This window comes from Biomphalaria glabrata, chromosome 6 (assembly GCF_947242115.1).
Source record: "Biomphalaria glabrata chromosome 6, xgBioGlab47.1, whole genome shotgun sequence".
Lineage (NCBI taxonomy): Eukaryota > Metazoa > Mollusca > Gastropoda > Planorbidae > Biomphalaria > Biomphalaria glabrata.
Window position 1 is genome coordinate 44,305,517 of NC_074716.1, and position 21,616 is coordinate 44,327,132.

General features: G+C 37.1%; 1 protein-coding gene across 4 annotated transcripts in view; it reads left to right on the forward strand.

The window, feature by feature from the left end:
• The window catches only part of LOC106057528 (uncharacterized), a 75,864-nt gene that overhangs the window by 17,209 nt on the left and 37,039 nt on the right, over window positions 1–21,616 (forward strand). For all 4 annotated transcript variants that reach the window (XM_056032207.1, XM_056032204.1, XM_056032208.1 and 1 more), the window contains exon 2: window positions 6,925–7,028. The gene's annotated coding sequence lies outside the window, so the exon portion shown is untranslated. The remainder of the gene's footprint in view (window positions 1–6,924; window positions 7,029–21,616) is intronic.

Consider the following 21,616-nt stretch of genomic DNA (forward strand, 5'->3'; position numbering starts at 1 on the left):
TAAAGCTGAGTGGACTTGGATACATCCTCCTACTTAGCCCATTGGTTTTTCAACTTGGCAGAATTTAGGTTATTGCTTAAAATGCATGACTAAATGCATGATGCCTAGGACGTAATCATCTTCTTTTTTGAAGTAACGTCAATATCATATAAGATAAGATGGATATTCTTTTGATAAGATCCAGCGTTTTTTATACTAGGCTTACCTATTTCGGGATCACATGTCTCACTGTGCGGTTGAGGTTAAATTAACTTCATTTGCGTCGACACTTTTGGAACTTGATTAGCGATTTTTATTTTAGTATGGATATGCTCATGCAGTTTCAATAATCTCAGTTGGACCTGTTGGTTAAAGAAAACTTATGTTAGTACAATGTATACTGTCTGCTATTGTAATTATGGATATAGAGTTTTAACTTTAAAATTTAGCAGATCATTCTCAGAGACAATGCATCGCATTGATAACTTTTAATTACTTGCATTTTATTAACAAACCAGAGCTATACCAATTCTGATAATATATATTATAATAATTTCTTGTTCAGTTTTAAGAAATGTGTGTGTGTGTGTGGTATTTTCTAGACATTCGATTGATGTCACAAATTGACTTCCCCTTATTTCATTATTATTTCCCCTGATACGAGACCAAACCAGATCTGAGAGTTGCTTGATGCCCCAGAAATCAATAGACTACCGACATTTGGCATCTTGGTAGTCATTTTTGAGCGATCTTATCTTGTCCTAAAAATTGGCCTTTGATTTAGACATCAGTCGAATGTAATTTACAAAATCAAAGATTCTCACAAGTGTTGAAACAACAATAACAAACAAGAAAATGTTGCCAATTGTGGAAATTTATTTTTTCTGAAGAGAAATTATGTACAAATATGGTGTTTCCGAAAGATAACCAGGCAAGTTGCGTGGCTTTCATATTTCACCTGAATCTTGTTTTGTTATCCTCTATCTAGAGTTACATGTTTGAAATATTATTGGTGTACAATTACAAGCAGAAGGGGGCCAATCTAAGATTCACTACACAATCTGACTTTAAGCATAGAGTTTGGCATTCTTTGAGCCTGTCCAGAAACTTCGTTTGATTGCAAGATTTTCTTTTTGTTTTCGCACTGACATTTTTGTTTACTAGCCAGGTAATACGACTGCTGTTGTGTTTGATAACTATTCTTACTGTTAAGAAAGGTCGATATATTATCCTTATTCTTTTTCATCATAACAGCATAATGTATATATTATTTAGAGTTATCTTTAGTATGTATGACCTTTGGACGTTATACATTTTCATTTCATTTTACTGCGCCGAGTTCCCGTTTCTCTTTATATTTCAATACTTATCTTGTGGGTGTCAGTCAAGCTAATAGATTGTGACGAATACCTTACTTGGTTTTGTCCTAATTTCATGAGACGTAACAACCCAACACAACGGCACCGTGTGCCTGTATTGGTCTAGGCATCCAGAATGGTCGATACAGAAGAAGGGGCTTAGCCAAATTCATGGACGAAAATCTGATTTAGAAACAATGGACCAAAATCTAGTTTGGACATTCTGAACGAGACATGGGTTGGACACATCGACACAATAAGTATTTCTATAAGTTAAGCGCGACTCTAGAAGAAACCGAGAGGACCGGAAAGAGCTGGCAAACTATCAAAAAATTAGCAAGAGACCGTGGAGAGTGGCGTGTTTTTGTCGAGGCCCTATGTTCCACGAGGAACCCAGAGGAATGATGATGATGATGATGAAGCGTGACTCTAAGTGAAAGCATATATCTGCCAGGTCACTTCCATTTTCATGGAAGTTTTGATGTGGTGTAAATATATAAAGTTCCCCTTTCAGACCTTGTAATCTATAGGGCGGATGATGTTTAGATTAACTGTTAACGAGGGGGCCATGTGGCCAGCACAACAACCAACCGCCTTTACATTTCCCCAACTAATGTCAGGTACCTATTAGAGCTGGGTGTAGAGGAGCCCAAAGATCCCGAAAAAAAAAATTCCAGTCTTCACCAGGATTAGAAAACCAGGGACCCCTGATTCAGAAGCCAAGCACTTAAACGCTCAGCCTCCGCTCCCCCTGGTGTGAAAATATTTACTAAACTTTTATTCATAAATTTTTAATAAGCTTTTATCACCCATAAACCTTTACTATCTTGGTAAAGTATACAGCGTAACACATTTAACATGTTCAGAAAATACAGAGCACTAACACGAGTTTGAAATCAAGCTGTGTGGTCAATGGTAAAAAACAACACATTACTTGGAGGACACAGACTTAAGAGATAACATTTACTTATGCACACGGCCATAATGCCAAGCTGCTCATCACAACACATCGATACTCTGTATACGAGCTTTGAAATAGAATGCCGTGTTTGGGTGAGTTCGGATCCTAGGGATGTATTGATCTGTTTCGGTCTCGTGGTAACCTTAATAAACTCATTCATATATACAGAATTGACTTCATTCTCAGTCAGAGGTGTAGACGCTAGGGAGGGGAAGTTTATTTTTCTCTTGATGACGTATTTTCTTGCACTTCTCCTCTCGTCTAACACCCATGTGTAGTATTCTTCCATGTTCACCCCCCACCCTTTTTTCCTCGTTTAGTTCCTTAAAGGAAAGACTCGGTTGATAATTTTTTAACAAGAAAAAATATAAATAAAATACTTAACAAAAAAAAAAGAACAAAGCTTATATTAAGTGTAATTGTATCAATTAGTTAAGATCAGTCCTGTAATTAAATTAGTAAAAGATTGAGACTAACCAGAATAAATCTGTTCAATTAGACATGTTTTTACCAATTGTTTTCGTTTAGCGCAATTTCATGCTTTTAGCTTTCTCAGTGCGCTATGATACTATTACTCGCGTGGCCCGATTGGGAAAGGGATTGGGAGAGGGAGAGAAAGAAAGGGATATCTGAGTGAAAGTTACCGTGATAGATTTGTAAAAGCATTTATTAATTTAAAAAAGTTTTACGACTTCAGTTGGAACTCTAGGGCTCAAGCCTCTTCAAGCCAATACACTAACCACTATGCCAGCGAAGTGCCTATGAAAATCAAAGTTTACATAGCTATCCATTGTTAGTTTAAAGGGGAATAATTCAACTTATACCACCACATCTGTCAAGTACAATTTATTTCCATTGTTCTATACCAAACGAAATAATTAAATTATCAATAATAAGTTAACTAATTGGTTAATTTCTTTTTATTTTTTTATTTTTTTTTGCTGAAAAAGAAATGATTGTTCAAAGTCTCAAGTTGGTCCGAAATTGGGTGTGGGAGAAATAACGTGTTAAAAATTTTTACCAGAGTAATTTTCTAATTTTTCCCCTACTTATAGGGCAGATGATGTAAAGGATGGACTCAGGGACGCCCAAAGATCCCGGAAAAAAATCTCATCTCAGCCACCTCGCCTCCAATATGTTATTGGGTTTTTGATAATTGTTGACATGCTTTTCATAAATAGGGCAATATCATACACAAAACCTGTATTCCTTTATTTGTGATTATAGAATTTTATCTCGCATAGCTCCTTCTGAGGTCTATACATTACCGAAACATTTTCAAACGAAATCTTCCGAATCAGCTTTCCTTACCTCTAAATATAAATTAGCTGGATCTACGCGCTAAGCGTACACAAGAATGGCGTAAATTAAAAGTACATTTATCGACCTTTTGTTTTAAAAAAACGAACTAGAACGACAATAACACGAAACAATAAATTCAGTTCATGGGCGTCTATCTCAAAAGGCAGCATCTATCAGGATCTCTACACCTGTTGACACTTCTGAAGGAATTAGTGAATGGTTTGTCATTCTGTTATAAATATATATATAGGCCTGTATACGACAATCTTGTTTCATGTCTGACAAGTTTGTTTTCAGGTGGACTTCTTGGGCTTTCACTGCACACTGAAAGCCAAAGATGGTATAAAACATGTATGACTGTTAGCTAACAGAACACAAGTTGTTTTGGAAGCACAGTCTGGAGGCGTAGAGCTTGCCGGACGAGTCATTCTGTTATGTCGTCTTGCTCTGCTGCCTCCAGACTGTCATTGATTTCCCCCCCCACGTTCATTGCATCGACTCATTGGTGTGCCAGTTTGTTCGCTGCACATTTCAAATAGTCTTTTTTTTTTTTTTATTTATGTTCAAACAGATACAACCTTGTCGGCAGTCTAAATATGTACACATGTTTTGTAACGTGGGCGGGAGGAGCTACACATGGTGTATTAGATAGAATAGTCATTTGTACGATTTGTACCTGTGTTATGGGCCCAGGCTGTCGCAGTCATTTTAGTCCTTTGTACACATGCGTGTTCTGTTACTTGTGTTTGCGTTCGATCGAGGCTCCCCGTGGCGTGTTTAAACAACTGTTTCATTCATTTAGTATTGATAGACGTTTTAAATACAAAAAGCTGGACGTTATCGCCATCTAAAGATCCATACTGGTGATGTAATTGTACATGTCACTATTCTAATAGCCAGCTGTTGAAGAGGGTGTTTTACGACCAACACATATGTATGGCTTAGATGTATGGCTTAGATGTATGGCTTAGATGATATCCTTTAGCTGTAAATACAGCTGTCGAGTTTCCATTTCCAACCAAAACTCGAACTATGGACTCTCCCTCGTCAAGTGTTCTAGACCAACTACATGCCACATCTAACCTGACTGTTTCTATATCAGGGCTTTTTGTCCCTTTTTGCAAAGCTTATATTAACCCACTCTGTCTGGCCAAACGTTTGTACACATTATTTCTCCCACAGCCAATCTCGGATCAAACTGAAATGTTTTACAATTATTTTTTTTACCTGGCAAAACAAGAATCAATAATAAAAAATGTGTTTGGTATCTAGAACAAGGGAAAGAAATTATACTTGACTAGTGTGGTAGTATAAGTTGAATTAGTCCCCTTTATACTTTGTAGAGAGATTTTTTTTTAAACCTTATATTTTCATAAGCACTTCACTGGCATAGTGGTTAATGTATTTACATGAGAAAGCTTTAGCCCTCGAGTTTGAATTCTGTTCATTCACCTTTTTTTTTAAATAAATGCATTTAAAAAGCTATTCCCCCAGTTACCATGTTCTTTCTCCCCCACATTTTTTTTCAACTGGCACAGACATGTGATAGGATCATAGTGTATTGAGAAAGCTAAAATCATAAAATTGCGCTAAACGGTAAAAATAATTATTGTTGTAGGTCTGATTCTAAAGTGAAAAAAAAAGTTCCCATTTCAAACCTTGCGATGTATAGGGCAGATGATAAGGCCATCTGTTTCTCTGGCCAACGGTTAACGAGCAGGGTGTCATGTGGCCAGCACAACGACCTACTTTCCCCAACACTGTTCCGCTGGGCTCAATATCTCAAATGATGGATTTGAGAAGATTGCCATTTTAAACAGTTCGTATGTAGGGCAGTGCTTAAATTATTACCACTTCCGGCAAAAACAATTCGTTATATAGTCATCATATTTCAACATCATGACGCAGTATTTTTCATAAGAATTTAACGTACAAGACAAGACATTTCTACTCCAAATAAGTCTACGCTCTGAACGCTAGAGCTAGATTTATATGCACACATAATCATTACATATTTCAGTCATTCAGTAGTTTGTCATCTACGATACTTTACCACAGTTTACCCATGTGGTAGACAACACTTTTCTGTATTGACGGGTGGGGGGGGGGATATGAATTCTCCGCCCACTTATCGTCTGCCCCTACCAACTAACAGTACAATTTGATGTCATCGCTAGAGCTTATAAGTACTAACTGGCAAAACTTATGTATTTATATCAAGTCATCATCTTTTTTTCAGAAAGAAATGGTGAGAATATCGAAGATAGGGAGAGGGGAGGGGGCGGAGACAATGTTGTTGTTGAACTGACACTAGTTGTATGGTTGACCGCCTCTGTTGACCTGATTCCATGACACAAAAGAAAGAGAACTCGCTACAGTCAACGTAGTCAACGAGTTGTATTGTGCACTTGTTCAGAAAAAAAGTCATATATGGTACTCTATGACTAATTCTTGAACTTTTCAGGAGCGGTGATCGAACCCGGATACATTTTGAAATACACGCATCATTTTTATTCTTGTTGTCCACGCTCCATGACAAACGTATAATCGCAAAAACTTGTTAGGATGTTACAGTTTCACAGGTTTCCTAACACCCCTTCCCCCCACCCCCTTGATAGGGGCCGGATATGACAGTCGGGTCGTAGTTTGGGCATCACTGATTTCCTGTTCTGTCCCTTAGTCTGTAGGACCGTAGGAGCACCACGCATGATCTGCCATCCGTTTTCTCCATTTCTCTATTGTCTCTTGCGAAGAACTAGAGTCTTTTTCCATACTCAGGCTTGTACTTTCAACTTGATCCGATAATGTGTTGGGAGAAATAACGTTTACAAAATTTGTACCAGACAGAGTCCGTTGATATAAGCCTTGTATAAAACTTAATTCAACTCAGTTTGTGAATGAATGTGTCTTTCCAAACATTTCTGCTTATCTAAACTTTTTCAACTTTGCCGTCTCGTAATTGGTTTTTTGGTTCAAACTATGCCAGGTCATGATTCGTGCGTCTATCGTGGACCTCGAATGTAGGTCAACCTGATTATAAAACATCAAAACTAACAACACAGAACGTGCCTGGCTTAGGAAATTACCTACGGTTACTTTTGAGGCGTTTCTTTTTTAGCTACTTCTGGACAGCGTCCACTCTACCCATCGAAAAGAAAAAGAAAACAACTATAAAGTCAATCACAGCATACAGCCCCAGGGGCTGGCCGTGAGTTTGACATTTGTTGGTTGGAGAATTGATAACGATTTGTGCTTGTTTTGTTATTTCTATTTCATTCTACTTTGTAGCTTTTATTGACATATAATGTCTATCCTCTTCTACAGTGCAATGATATTTCTGTTTCTTGATGACAATTTATAAGGATAGCTTCCTTGTCCTATTCTTGAAGGATCTACATTGATAATTGTTGGAACTACACATGAGCAAGGTATGTGTCATAAGCAATATATGTACATTTTATATATGTTAGATATATCCCTTCCTCTTCTTTCTTTTCTCTCTCTTTCTCTCTCTCAAACACACATATAGATCTAAACTAATACGATAATTGCGTAGAATTCCTATTAAAACTATCTTCTTCAGATGATCTTTTATTATAAAGCTTATACATTTTATACATGTATACTAGTATTCATTTTTAACACGTTATTTCTCCCACATTAATACTCGGATCAAGTTGAAACTTTACACATTTTTTAATGCACCTAACAAAACATGAATCAATGAAAAATTAAACAATTAGTCTATTAATTGTTTTGCTTGGTATCGAAAAGGGACATAAATTCTACATTATTGAGATATATAGTTGTAAATGTGGAGTTCCTCCCTTTTGATAAGCTTTTTTCGAAAAAAATATTTTTCTTTTATTTTGTTCATTGTTTTTCTCCAGTCTTTCTTTTCTTTTCTTTCTTTCCTTTATCTTCTTTCTGAACCTATAACTTAATTGTTTAATAGTTAATGCTATTCCTTTGTCTTTGTGTCCACCCTAACCATTGAAAGTTTAGTAATTGCCGGAACATGTTGTAATTTGAAATGCCCTTCAGTATAAGATTACACGCTGTAATAAAATTCCTGCTGTGTTTTCCTGTTAATTTGTATCCCTTGTATCTGCAGAGAGGCCACCTCTCCTTCTAACCACTCGCCCACACAAACACACACACGCTGCTCTCTTCTCCCCCTCCCGCTCTCTCTCTCTCCCATTTCTTTCTCTTTCTCGCTTCCCCCCCCCCCTTCTCACTCTCCCCATTGATCTTCGAATTAACAACTGATTAATCTTTAAGCCCAATATTTATGACCGGACTGTGTGATTTACTGATAGGGCTGTTCAGTCTTACACTACGTGACAACATAATTTATGTAACATTGTAAAACAAAACAAACCCAACACTAAAACATTTCCTTGAGGTAAAATAAAACAACACTATAACATTTGGAGGCGCGGTGGCTGTGCGGTAAAGCGCTTGGTTTCTAAACCTGGGTCATGGATTCGAATCCTGGTGATGACTGGGATTTTTAATTTCGGGATTTTCAGGCGCCTCTGACTCCACCCAGCTCTAATAGGTACCTGACATTAGTTGGGGAAAAGTAAAGGCGTCGGTTGTTGTGCTGGCCACATAACACCCTTGTTAACCGTAGGCCACATAAACAGATGACCTTAACATCATCTGCCCTATAGACCACAAGGTCTGAAATGGGAACTTTACTTTACTATAACATTTCCTTGAGGGGAAAAAATAACCCCTTTATCAATAAAATAAGAACAAGTAGAATAGACAGTGGGTAACCTTCTTTGATCTTGTGGCTTGCCTACATCCTTGTAACGGGCCGCATCTAAAAAGGAATTAAAAATCGAGTCTTATGGAACTGGGACGTTGCGGCGTCATGATCGTGGGCATCATTGGGCAAACCTCTATTTGTTTTGGTTGCTACTGAAGAATGAGAAGCAATGTTGGCAGGATGGACACGGCAAAGAAACAACAAAAAAAAAACAAGGACAAGAGAATGGACATGACAAGAAGTCAGGACGGCAGAATGGACATGGACCCAGTCAGTGAGAGTTGTCCAAGACAGAATCCGATGGTGAAGTTAGGAGTAAAAGCGACATCTATTAAGAGTTAGGATATATGAACATTCACACGGGACAAAGATTTGAAAACAAAACTTTTCTTTTTGCAGTACATACAATAGTTACTTTTCTTTATGCAGTGGCGACACCCTGTGTTCTCTAAACCGCCTGAAGTAAGCATTTATTGAGCAGTGGCAGACACGGAGCTAGGCTAGGACGGCTTGTTCCTCACCACCACGCAATCTATCGGTTTGGACTACGCCCCTTGTCCGAAGCATCCCAGCTATCAGTTGTCTGCTAGAGATCGCATACTTTCGTACGCACACGGTGCGTCATTTACGATTGCCCGTGACCAAGTCGCTAGTCTCTATAAAACATTTATGTAATAGCTCGTGTAGCAGGACGCTCGTTTAATTCTATTCGCTCAACATGGAACTTTACTTTGGCCATTGGTTGAGAATCTGTTTGAAATTTATAATTATTTCTCATCTAGTACGTAGTAAAAAATGCGAAACATTGACCTGCAGAAGTCGTCCTCGTTCTGAAATAATTGCATCATATTTCTAAAAATGGCGACATGATTAAGGCCAGAGAAAAACATGTTTACAGGTTCAATTAACATTTGATGTAAACAGCAGCTGGTTGTCGCAGTGGTCGTATCATGGTTCTTTGTTCTTCATATCAAATTATAATTATGGTTCCTTTTCACTAAGATTTACCCCTTGTTCATGAACTACCTCCTCCTCCCTTTTGCCTGATGTTGTACATTTCCGTCCTTTATTTGGTATTAAACTCACCCTCTCTCATTCTACTTGTTGGATTGCCCGTTGCACTGTTCCCCAGTTTCACAGCAATATTAGTCTAAATTAAGTTTACTCTTTAATTATGCGATAAAGAACTGTTTTCGGAAAGGTTATCTTTTCACTCTTGGGTTATTCGTTGATCATTTTTATACAACTTAGATTGTTATATTGATCTTTAATCCAAGTAAATTTATTAACTGAAAATAAATTGCTTTATTGGCTCTCTTTCTCTCCCTCTTTCTCTCGCTCTCTCTCTTTCACCCTCTTTCCAATTTTTTTTTTCACACTTATCTCTTCCTTCATACGCCCGACTCTCACTAGTTTTTCTGACCTCTGAATTAGAATTCTCTCTCTGTCTCTCCACTCATACCCCTCTCTCGTAGTCCTTCTCTCCATTTCCCTAATCGCTTTCTTTTCTTTTCCGTTCTCTTTCATTCCCTGACTTCATCCCTTCAAAAACTTATAACAATGAAAAGAAAAACATAACTCTAACATTTCAGCATAGCAGACCATAGTTATTATCATACAAACGGATTAGGTACACTAGGGCCACAGCTCAAGGGTTTGTAGGTGTGACGGTTAACTCAAGTGGCTCAACTTAAAAAACAAGAACACTGGGGATTAAATTACATACGTTTCTTTGTGTGGCTGCAAAACTAGTATTTTAACGTCAACATGCTGTTTGAACGAAACAAACAAATCAAATAAGTTAGATTGATGACAGACATGTTGCAGTCTTGATGGCAGAAAAGAAATCCTAAAGGAAACTTTTAAGTGCCATGTGTAGAAAGCTTCTGAGTCTAGCTCCAAGAAAATTGAAAATGCAAGCTAAATTGCGCTTTAAAAAGCTTGAATAGGCATCGCATAGCTAATATCTAAATAGAGATTCAATAGATTTTCATTTACCAGGGTGTCAATTCAGCTATAAGATACTTGAAATTCAATATGCGCGCCTAGCAAATGAAGTATCTACAACAGCCTTATTTCATTAGTGATATGTGTTTACAAAAGGGCCTATATTTATCCTTATTAAGTATAGGTATTATCGCATTATATTCTAAATCTTCTACGGTGTTGTTGTTTTTTTTAAATGAACGAGACATTGTGTAGAGTTTGAGTCAAATACACAGAGACTTAGAAGTCACGCATGTTTCAGACGCTTTAAAAATATAGATCATAGGCATGACAGTCAGATTCTATTGTATAACTTCTAGTTGGCAGTGTGATTCTATTGTATAACTTCTAGTTGGCAGTGTAATTCTATTGTATAACTTCTAGTTGGCAGTGTGATTCTATTGTATAACGTCTAGTAGGCAGTGTGATTCTATTGTATAACTTCTAGTTGGCAGTGTGATTCTATTGTATAACGTCTAGTTGGCAGTGTGATTCTATTATATAACTTCTAGTTGGCAGTGTGATTCTATTGTATAACGTCTAGTAGGCAGTGTGATTCTATTGTATAACTTCTAGTTGGTGTTAACTCTTTGGATTCAGGTTCCTTGTTGTTTTCCTGAAATAAATTCTGACTTATGTCATGTTTATTTTTATCCCATTGATCTCGTACAAAGCTTTTGCGCCGCAAGCTGTACGTGAGTTGTTTTTTTTTTTAATGTTTTTTTTTTGTTTTTGTTTTGTTTAATATTGATCAGGAAAGCTAGAGGAGAGGGGATGAGGGCCCCAGTTGAGATTCTGATCTGTTTTGGATGATCAAATGATTTAAAACGATTGACTCAAGGTTGACACCAGGACCTTTTTTCCATACTTTTGTTTTATTCTGTAGAAGATAGCATTGTTGTTGTTTTTTTAAATAATAATAATAATCTTTATTGTCCATTAGAAAATTCGTCTTACAATTTGTGCATTACACTAAACACAACCTGATAACTATAGAAAGCAAAATATACATTCACACCAGAGTAACTCATAATTTACATATGAAATGTTTATATCAGATAATTAAATTGTATTTGAGTTTTGTGTAGCATACTATTTCTTCCTCCGTTCCACACACAGACTTTATTTTTAGTATACTTCATTTTAACCATTGATGAACTTATTTTGGTCCTCTACTGTTTGAATTATATTATAAGAAAATTATTATATTTACTTATCGTCTATTTGTCAGACATAGGTCTAAAACATGGCTTCGTAATTGATACATGTTTATGTTTAGGTTCGTGACTCGACGTTCGGTTGGCAGGTTAGGGAGGATGTGGAGAACATACTAATGAAAAAAAAATAGGGGGGGGGGGGTCATAAAGCTTTATTACATGGTTGGCTGTACGCTGAAATCGATTCTGTTACCGACACTACATTACACCTGAGCCACCGAGAGTCACACAGGTGGGCGTCGCTCGCCCACATTCCCCCCCCCCTCTTCTCTCCGTTCGTCTATTTGCAAAGGCTACATGGGGACACAGAGAGGGCAGGGCAAGGGCTACAACTCTGGGGTGAGTTTAATTACATGGCCAGTGTTGCCATGCCCAACTAAGACTTGGCGGTAGTGGTATCAAGTTATAATTACCATGACATCGCGAAGTGTTATGATGTCTGGAGTAAAGTCTATCTATCTATCTATCTATCTATCTATCTACCTATCTATCTATCTATCTATCTATCTATCTATCTATCTATCTATCTATCTATCTATCTATCTATCTATCTGTCTGTCTGTCTGTCTGTCTGTCCGTCCGTCCGTCCGCCATCCATCCATCCATCCATCCATCAATCTATCCGTATGTCTGTTTGTCATTCTGTCTGTCTGTCTATCTATCTAATGCTGATGTCTGTCATTCCGTCTATTCGTCCATCTATCTGTCAATCTATCTAAATGTTTGAGTGTTTGTGTATGCGTGTGTTACTATGATAAGACATAAATAAACAATATTTCTCGACTGTGCTAAATCAAAAATATTACTGTATCATTTTAAATTTTCTCTTGCTCGGAACGGGCAGATCCGACCTTAAACCTATGCAAAATAGGCTGCCGCGCAATGCCTCCGAATGGTGGGGCCTCGCACAGGACTCATAACAATTTTTTAGAGATTAAATAGCGAAATTTGTCCTCAATGTTATTGTTGGAGCACACCAGTTTTTTTTTTTATAAAATGCGTAACTTTTTTTTTCACTTTTTAGCGGCCCCCGTAAGGGGAAAAAGCCGCTATTAGGTTTGTGCAAAATGTCCGTCTGTCCGTCTGTCCGTCTGTCCGTCTGTCCGTCTGTCCGTCTGTCCGTCTGTCACACTCAGATCTCAAAAACTAGAAGAGATATGAAAAATATTATTTCATCATTAAATCCGGCTTGAAAAGTTTAGGTGCAACGGCTACTTTTGGTTTTCTAAAAGCAAACCGTTTAATTTATAAAATTAATTATGCAAGCGATTTTTTCATAAAAATACACCAATTCTAAAACAATTACGTAAATGTAAGGGAGGCAATGTTACAATATGCTAACAAAGATGGACAATTTTTGTGTATTTTCAGTATCACTAAGTCAAATATATTTTTAAAATGTACAGGAAATGTTTACAACAAATACAAATAATAGTTAAAGACGTTTTTTCTGGTCAACTAGCTGCTAAAATTAAAAGAAAACATTTCTGTTTGTTTATAAAGGCTAATAATGCACTTTGTATGTAAATATCACGCACATTTTTTTAAATGGACTTTTTATGCAGCGATTTTCGTGCAGTAGCGTAACGTCGCAACATGATCAGGTGCTAAACCAATTCCTTAAACTTTTTTTAAAAATCAGATTTTATTTATTTTTTGTTTAGTGCCCCCATCCGAATAAAAGAAGCTTATTTTTGTGCGTTTTGTCTGTTGGTCGGTCTGTCCGTCACGATTAGATTTAAAAAACTAGAACTCTAAAAGCTATTGAAAATCTGATTTACCCTTTAATGTTCCTCCCATAACATCTCAATAGTTTTAAGTATCTAAAATTGATTGTTCCGGATTTTTTTGTGCAAAACTAATCAACGCCAACAAATGTTTGTTTGCTCTTCTAACTTATATTACATTCAATTTCCATGCTTAAACGTTGCAAAAACACATTATCAATAATATGTTGTTCCGTTTTTTATGTAAATAGCATATTAATGCTAAATCATAATCTCTATACTGACTTATATTTCATTAAGTGTAAAAATGTTCCGGATATTGTTTTATAAAACATGAATTATGCCTAATGATTGTTTGAAATCGCATAAGGCTTTTAAAAAAAGTAATTTACTAGAATTGATTACTGAAAATTACTTCTTAGACATTTAATTTTCTTGTAAAACATAACATAGAAGTTTTGTAATCGATAAAGAAAGTTCCGGATTTTGTTTCTTACAAATCGTCGCCAGAAATTTCCGAATTTATTTAAAAATCTACTAACGCCAAATAATTGTTTGAACTCCCTCTTCTAATTAATAAACAAATAATCTTCTCATTTACGAAATAATGTTTTTACGGATTTTTATGAAAAATATTTTAACTCACTACTCTCTTACAGTACATTTAACTTTCTACCTAAAACATTAAAAAATCTAATTATCGTTAATATTATGTTCCGATTTTTAAGGAAAACAGAATCCAAACACCAAAGTAAGGTATGAAAATCTCTCCACGTGGCTGTAGTACATCTCATTTTTATACGAGACCATCCAAAAAATTTAATTAACGGTATTACATTTATCTGAAATTCTCTTTTTCTTTTACTATTTATACAAACATCCGGAACAATCTATTATATAAACTTTTCAATTGTGTTCATACCTAAAAATTATTGCGATGTTTTGAAACGTAAAATAAAGGTTAATCAATTTTTAATAACTTTTAGTTGTTTTTTTTATATCAAGATAACGGACAGACCGACTGACAGACAAAACGCAAAAACAATGTGGCTTTGATCCTTTTTAAATAATATCTATTAGAACTCAGTGCACCAATGTCTATGAACCCTCGTTAAATATCTCGTGTAAATAAAGACATTTTTTTTTATGGTACCGGTACTAGCCTATTGTGAGGTAATGGAATTTTTTTTCTTTGACGTCATATGAATGGACTCTTTAAATGTAATGTTAAAAGAACGCACTCGGTGCACCAATTTCTATTAACCCTCGAAAAAATTGCTTGTATTAATGAAAACATATTTTAGTCTAACTAAGCCGTGTGACGTAGTGGTTTTTTTTCCTTTGACGTCACATGGAATGAATTCTTTAAATGAAATGCTAAAAGAACGCACTCGGTGCACCAATGTCTATGAACACTCGAGAAATGGCTCGTGTTGATAAAGGTGATTTTTAGTCTAGCTAGGCCTTGTGACGTAGTGTTTTTTTTTTCCTTTGACGTCATATGGAATGAATTCTTTAAATGAAATGCTAAAAGAACGCACTCGGTGCACCAATGTCTATGAACACTCGATAAATGGCTCTTATAGATGAAGGAGATTTTTAGTCTAGCTAGGCCGTGTGACGTAGTGTTTTTTTTCCCTCTGACGTTATATGGAATTAATTCTTCAAATGAAATGAAAAAAGAACTCGGTATAGTAATGTTTATTAAGCCTCGTTATGTGACTCGCGTTTAAAAAAGGAATGATATCTTGATTTAGATCTAATCTAGATTTTTTAAACTAGATCTAGATTTTTATTACAGTATATCTAGATCTGGATTTATATTCTAATTAAAATTATTTTAGAGTCTAGATCTAGAATTTCTAGATCTAGTTTAGACTAAAATAGACTAGATTAAGATGTAGAATTTCAATTTCTAAACTTAAAGTGTAAAAAAAAAAGTGTAGATTTTCATTTCCAAACGTTTTGATCAATATTGTAATGTTTTAATATACTAAAACTAATCTACTATTTTTTTATTAAATTTAAATTTAAATTTACGGCAAATGAATCTTTGAAACATTATTACTTTTGACCATCGGATGGCTGCCTGGTCGTGCGGTTTGCGCGCTGGACTGTCGTTCAGATTTATGGATGGCCCAGGGTTCAAACCCTGCCCGCTCCCATCCCCCGTCGTCCTGCGGGAGGTTTGGACTAGGAAGTAATTATCTTCAACTCTGAAGGAACATCCGAAACGTGTAAAACATTTTACATCAAAATTAAATCACCTATTGAATATTATTTGCGAATATGCAGATCCGACAGGGATCCGACTTCGACGGGGGCCGCCTCTGAGTTTGTGTAACACAAACTCTCTTTGTAATCTTGTTTATTTTTTTTTCTATTTCATTTGGGGCCACCAAATTCACTTCGCCTAGGGCTTATAATTATCTAAGGCCGGCCCTGGACGGAGGGTAGGATGTAGTTAAAAAAAAAGAGGATCGAAATAGACATTAATACCATTTAGATCAGCGGTTCTCAACCTTTTATCCTCGGCGACCCCTTTATACAATCCCCCACTCTTCCGCGACCTCCGCACATACACACATACAGCAATAGAAGCGGTGGGAAGCGTGGTCGAGAGGCCAAGTGCGCTTGAACTTGGCTTGGCTTGGCTACCTAGAAGGGGGCTCGAGGTTCGACACCTAAAGGCAGCACGGAAAACCAACTCCTAGATACCCCCTTCCCCCCACCGGTCCACAAATGAGATTGGACCAAAAGCGCTCTGAGCATGCTATAAGCATGAAAGTAGCGCTATATAAAAGCTATAATAATAATGGTAAATCGTCAATCGACCCCCAAGGGGGTCGCGACCAACAGGTTGAGAACCCCTGATTTAGATGGTACTTTATGTAGTCTATAAGAAGGACACGAGTTGGACTATGGTCATACAGTTATACCGAACTTGTTTCTACCTTGATGTCATTTCAAGTTTATCACAAGCCGCAGGATTGCCAAAGCCCCCATTTCAGTGGTACCTAGTCTCTTCGAGACCAGGCGTCATACATGGCCCTAACACTGACCTGCAACCTCACAGCCTGTGGGCAGTAGAGACCGAGACCAAAAGCTCTTTGCCACGTCACAGGTCTGTGTTGAGGCATACTATAACAAAAGGTCTCGGTCTCTTCAGCTTCATGTGCAGACGTTTCGAGAGCCGGAAAGAACTGGTCAGATCAAACTCTTGGGTCGGTTTTATGAATAAATACACTTTGACTAAGTCCCAAAACAAATCTATTAATAACTTGATTTCTTAAAACAAGGTCACGTGGTTTCTCCATGCAGTTTACGAGATCAGCAGACGAGCCAGTTACGATGTTTACCGTTAAATTTTCTCCTTAAATTGATCAAGAATCAAAGTTCGTAACGAAAAGAAAGGGAGAAAGCTTTCACACACCTGACTGAACTCTGAAGGTCCCAACGACGTCCTTGTAATGTACAGTCCTATGCAGATTAAATGTCCTTGATTCTATCATATGCAGAGTGTACAATCTACGATTCTACATTGTATTTGTAAAGAAACTCCAATTTTAATTATATAAAATTGTTATTGGATTTTTTTTTCACAAAGCTTATATCAACTCTGCCTGTCTGCCGCTCCATCACCTGCCCCATAGATCTGAAGTCACACAAGTAATGGCGCTTAGTTACTAGCTCAGATTTCATGAGTAGTTAAATTCTCAATTCCCACTGTCCCTAAAACTTGTTCCAGTGCATAAACATGTTTCAGTGGTTAAGAAGCCTTGGTATTTTGAGAAGATAAATCAGATGTCTAAATTATACTGGAGATATTTGATTAGGTGAAGAAATAACAAGATATTCTCTTTACGAAACAAAACACTTCAATTCACCAAGTAGAAATCGCGTCAGTTAATTACACACAAACTATTACCACTACCAGTGTCGTCACCAGTTAGAACAATGTCTATATAAAATATTAACAAATACATTTATATTTTTTGCAAAGATAATGCTACTCTGAAACTTACTCATAATAGGAAACACAAAAAAAAATGTAGCTTAGAAATAGAAAATTCTGTAAATATAACTTACAAATTAACGAATCAAATGACTTACAAATATATAGGAAAACATGCACTAACCTAGTGCCTTGGGATCATGCAATCGGTTCTTTGAACCAACTCCGAAAACTGATCATAAAAAAATCAATTATGATCTCAATTATCTAAGACTCACTTAGGACGGAGACATTACGAAACACTCGAATGACGATCAGGTTTCCGGGTCTCGTCCTGGGACAGACATCGGGATTTTTATACGACTTTGTAGACTGTATTGGAACTGAGCATTTACTGCCTCATTATTCATTGTGAGCAGAAGTGAAAGAAAATAACCAACCCTGCCAGCACACAAAGCTTATATTAACTCTGCCTGTCTGCCGCTCCATCACCTGCCAACACCTCCCAATAAAACACATGGTCGCTAAATGGTAAAGCGCTTGGCTTCCGAACCGGGGGTCGCGGGTTCGAATCCTGGTGAAGACTGGGGTTTTTACTTTCGGGGTCTTTAGTGCACCCCTGAGTCCACCAAGCTTTAATGACAGTTGGGGAAAAGTAAAGGCGGTTGGTCGTTGTGCTGGCCACATGACACCCTCGTGAACCGTGGGCCGCAGAAACAGATGGTCTTTACATTATCTGCCTCATAGATCGCAAGGTTCGAAAGGGGAACTGTTACTAAAACGTAAAATACATAAAACTATGGTCTTTTCCTACGGCCAGACCTATTCGGCGAAATGTTGTGTGTTGAGCTGTAATAAATTTATTATCACATGACAGTGAACTGTGAGTACATCCTATACCCCCCTCCCATGTTTTCACATCCAGTGTGACGCGTGTGTTGATCTCTGGAAAGAGGAGGGCCGGGATGACCCTACGTTGAGTACGGTATTGTTGTCTAGTATCTCCTCCCCCCCCCCCTTTTTCTCAATTGTCCTTTGTTAGCCGAGTGCTCCAGGCGATGGGGGGAGGGGGGGCCTTATCCATTCATTAATAATGCGCTCATCTGGCCAATTCTGAAAGGGACAAATAGAATTGTATTGTCTGGCTCACTTTGTTGGTTCCATGCCAGCAGAGGACATCATGTAACATTGTGATCATTTTTATCCAGATTTCATGTTTAAATTATGGAATAGTCTGTAAATATATGTGAGCTGAAGAGCCAATATTGAAACACATTTCAATACAAATTTCAAACATTAATTGAGAATTTTTTTAATCAACCAAAACATGTTTAAAATTATCGCAAGATATGGTCGCTGATTCGATGTTTCAAATATAACAGTTTCATTTGACAGGATTTTTTGTTTTATTGCTAAGACTAAAAAATGTTTACTTTTAAAATGCTTCCAATGACATGCTGCTCAAATGGCCTCTACCAGTTGCCTTCGCGTACGGCTCAGATATTGGGTCCTGTGGAATTATTAGCATTGTTAATGATTGATAAGCCTATAATGCATATTGATGTAACTGTTTCATTTTAGCTAAGTATACAATTATGCTATGTGATAGGTTTCCTATAATTTTATGTAACAAGTTGTGTTTTGCTTAGTTAAATATATACTTGCTGAGATAAAAGAACCTGAGTTGCTTAGGATAAGTTTAAATTACTTTATGTTTTGTTGATTACTGCTTCAACTGTTCAACACACTCTCTGTCTGTGCCAGTGATTAGCTGTGTTGATTAGGTCAAACAGAAGATATGATCTTTAGAAAAGACTAACTGTGGAAATGTCTGAAAGGCTCTACAGTTGACAGACGAGAGATCACGTGATAATTTTATCACTGGGTGTATTGTGACACAATAAAGATTGCCAACTTTTTTTTCGGGTCGCTGAAGACTATTGACAAGTCTATTTTTTTGAAAAACGAAGAGAAGTAAACGCTGTGAATAAATAGACCGAGTCTCTTGAATAGACGTTCTTGAATTTAGTTCTAGAAAGTAATTAAATGTATATTTTTAAAATGATTTTTTTTTTGTTATAAAAGGAAGTATGTTAGCTATTATTTAGTGACAGTACCATCATCATCATCAAACTCCATTTGAGTGAGGGCTTGAGAGGCTCAAATCCTCTCTTGCAAAAGCCCTGGACAAAAACCCTTCGTTTTGCGTAGTGCATACATGTCGAGAATTTTTGGTTTCACAGACCTGTCGAGTCTGGGGCAGTCAAAATGAATATGAGACACGGTTTCCTTTTTCCCCGCAGCGGGGGCGAATTAAGTCAAAATTTGGCCATAGCCTTGAAAAATACGGGCCAACAGGACAGTGGCCTGTCCTGCACTGTGCTTTAATCGCTTGCTCAGGCCTGGACAGCCTCCAAAACAGGGAAAATGCGGTGAGGGCGCCTCTTGCACTCCCAGACTCCACCGGCTTTTTGGGACTTGTCCCAGCACTCAAACCACTTTTCCATTTCTATTTTTTTTGGACTATAGCCAGAGCTTGATGAAGACTCGCAGCCTATTAGGTGGGTGGTGTTAGTCCTACCTGGTGTGCCAAGAAGTCTACAATTTTGTTGCCAGTCACACCTATGTGACTTGGTACCCACTTTTTACAGAGGTGCCATAGCCTTGCTTCATAGAACAGTCTAAACTACTACCTTTGGATGTCAGTTTCTTAATATTTCACGCCATGTATTGATATTAGACGAGGGTTGAAGCGCTTAGCTTCGGAACTGAGAAGTCTCGAGGTGCATCATTAAGCTTTTAGAACGCCCCTGAGTGGACACAAATCTATTGGGTACCTGATTTACATTGGGCAAGTAAAAGTGGTTTGTCATGACACTCTTGTTAAATGTTGGACATATGAACAGATGAGATTTACATCATTTACCCCCAATGTCTGAGGAGGTACTTTTATTTTCTTCTCCTTTACCATCGCCTATCCCTTAGTCTATTCGACCTGTTGGGACACCACACAAGATCTGCTGACGTCTTTCTCTTTTCCTCTCTGTCCTTTGCCTCTTAGTCTCTTTCAGTGATAGGCCTGTTGTCTTCTCATCGCTTTCTCTGTTTGCCCTTTTTCCTGGTGCTGTTCCTTGAAGGAAGGTTTTTCGAGCCCAAAGGACCTTGTGATATGGCCTTAGAGTTTTAATTTGCTTTTTTTTGACAGTAGTAAGCAGATCATCGTGGGGTCCGATCGATGAACTAATCCTGTCTTCATTTGTGATGCGGTCTTTGTATGTGGTACCTATGACCTTTCTGTAGAATTTCAATTTTATTGAAAGATTTTTATTATTCGAAACACCACGAAGATACAGGCATACTATGAGAGATGGAAATGTGGAGGCTACAAATAATGGAGGGGAATTTTTTAGACTTTAGTAGTTTTATCATGTGTGTTTCTAAAGTTTATTTGTTTGTACCTTGTTTATCTATACCAATGGTTAATCAGACATTCCTTATATATATATATATATATATATATATATATATACATATACACACATCGTGCTGTCCTAATCTATTGGCTAGAATACTACTGCTAATATACAAAAATAACTTCAAGGGTTCATATCTTATATTAATTTATGTAAATACATGACAACTCGACATTAATCAAAATATCCTAATCTTGCCTGAACGAACATGTGTGCTTGCTTGCGTTGCAGTTTTTTTTTTTTTCGACAAGAAAGGTTTATGAAGAGTAAACCCACGTAAGCAGCCAACCTTCTAGAGTCTAGCTGCTTCACTGAACCTATTTACCAGCCAACCTTCTAGAGTCTAGCTGCTTCACTGAACCTATTTACGAATCTATTCCTTCGTGTTAAATGAATCGGATATCCAGGCTTTGATGTGTTCTTTTGCCAATGTGAAGGCTAGACATCGGGTGTTTGTTAATACAATGGCTCTATCTTGTGGATGGAATTATTTTAGAGGTTAAAACGCACTTCTTTATGCTAATGGTTAATCGTTTATTATAGTTTTCAATCAATCGATTAAGCATTGAATAACTTATGAAATTGATCATGCAATAATTTTATATATCTCTTTGTCGCTGTTTGTGCGTATCCACACACACACACACACATACACTCGCGCGCAAACAAACTCGCAAATATATGCTTTTAAAAATCTTTTGTTCTTATAGAGTCTGGTAGTACCGTCTACTTTAATACGTACCTCATCTACCTAGCAGCCTAATTACCTCTTTGTCTGCTTTGTTATATGTTTGTTTTCATAGACATATAAATGTATATATATATTTACAAAAACTACTGAACTACTGGCAATAGTATTCTGATGGGCAAATATTTGAGAT